Below are 2,262 nucleotides of genomic sequence, written 5' to 3' on the forward strand. Positions count from 1 at the left end.
AGACCCAACACACCCACACACAACACACACACTATATATATATATATATATATATATATATTATATATATATGACGGGCTTCTTTCAGTTTCCCTTTACCAAATCCTCTCACAAGGCTTTGATCGGCCTTATGTGATATATATGTATTATACATGTAATAATTAAGTTATATATTATGTATTTTGTTGTGGTTTGTGTTGCTCATGATCCCCAGTACGTAAGGAAATTGTCTTGAATGAAACCGGTCCTTGGTCTTAAAAAAGGGATTGAGGACCGCTGATTATATGTAATGTCCAGTTATAAGTCTGCATAATGTGGTTTGAAGAAGAATTAGCTGTTATTTCCTGTAGGTCAAGCAACCACGTACATTTTGTAGTTGATTTACGGGGAACGCTGATAAGGACTAATAGTGTTAATGGGGAGAGCAGTATTGGTGGTGATTGTGGTGACGGCTGGGATAATAGTAGTGGTTTGTTGTGTTAGCCTTGATGAAGGGAGCAAAGATGCTACGACTACTGCAGGTTGTTATATTAATAATGATGAAAGTAGCGGTGGTAGTGGTGATGGTGATGGTTTTGGTGGTGGTGGTGGTGGTAGTGGTTTTGGCATTAATGTTGTTGATTAGCCCAAGTTAGCTCTGATCAAGAAAAGAATAAAGGCGCTCTATGACCAACTTTTCTCTATTTTTTTTCATTTTTGTTTTATAGACCGTGTTTATTTATATGATTATACCAGACGATTGGATATGCTTTGTGGAAAATTTAACTGCTATTTCTAGCATATTTGATTACCATGTACAGGTTTCGATTGCTGAACAACATGTGACTGACAATGTTTTTATTGTTGTTGTTGTTGTTGTTGTTTTGGTGGTGGTGGTGGTGGTGGTGGTGGTGGTGGTGGTGGAGGTGGTGATGGTGGTGGTAGTGGTGGTGGTGGTGGTGGTGGTGCTGCTGCTGCTGCTGCTGGTGCTGGTGGTACTGGTGGTGGTGCTGGTGGTGGTGCTGGTGGTGGTGCTGGTGCTGCTGGTGGTGGTGCTGGTGCTGCTGGTGGTGGTGGTGGTGCTGGTGGTGGTGGTGCTGGTGGTGGTGGTGCTGGTATGGTTGCATAGTAGCATAGTTGTAGTGTTGATTGGTTGTGGTGGGTGAAATATGGTTCTGTAGAAATATGAGGCAGAGACTGGTGGTGGTGGTCGTCGTCGTCGTTGTCGTTGTGGTGGTGGTGGATATTGCCTAGGTGTAATCTTAGTGGTTCTGATGTTACAGAAGGGCGGTAACACCTTTAAAATAGTTCCCTCTGGCTATTATGTATAGTGGCTGACGCTCTCTTATTCATGTTATTTCGAAACACGGCTCCTACTGTCTGTAAATTTGTTGCTTAAACACGGGTCAACTCTGATTGAGCAGGTAGGTGATCAAAGACATTTCCGTCATGATCCTTTCGTCTTTGGCATACTTACACATGTGTGGAAGCACTCCGTCGGTTACGACGACGAGGGTTCCGGTTGATCCGAATCAACGGAACAGCCTGCTCGTGAAATTAACGTGTAAGTGGCTGAGCACTCTACAGACACGTGTACCCTTAACGTAGTTCTCGAGATATTCAGCGTGACACAGAGAGTGACCAAGGCCGGCCCCTTTGAAATACAGTACAACAGAAACAGGAAGTAAGAGTGAGAGAAAGTTTGTGGTGAAGAGTACAGCAGGGATCACCACCACCTCCCCTGCCCGGAGCCTCGTGGAACTTTTAGGTGTTTTCGCTCAATAAACACTCACACGCCCCCCGGTCTGGGAATCGAAACCGTGATCCTATGACCGCGAGTCCGCTGCCCTAACCACTGGGCCATTGCGCCTCCACACTTACACATGTGTTACCCCACCAATACCACCACCGGAATTTAATATGAAAAAAAAAATGGTGGGCGCACATACATATTGACACACCTCTTATACATACATACATACATACATACATATTGACACACATCTTATACATACATACATACATACATACATACATACATACATACATACATACATACATACATACGTATATATCCACATAGATATATATACAAGCATGGCATTGTAGTTAGAAACTTGCTTCTCAACCATATGGTTCTAGGTTCATTCCCGTTGGTGGCACTTTGGACTGAGCAAAGCCTTGTGAGTGTATTTGGTAGACAGAAACTGAAAGAAGCCCGTTGTGTGTGTGTGTGTGTGTGTGTGTGTGGTGTGTGTGTGTGTGGTGTGGTTGTGGCATCTG

This window comes from Octopus sinensis, linkage group LG2 (assembly GCF_006345805.1).
Source record: "Octopus sinensis linkage group LG2, ASM634580v1, whole genome shotgun sequence".
Taxonomy (NCBI): Eukaryota; Metazoa; Mollusca; class Cephalopoda; order Octopoda; family Octopodidae; genus Octopus; species Octopus sinensis.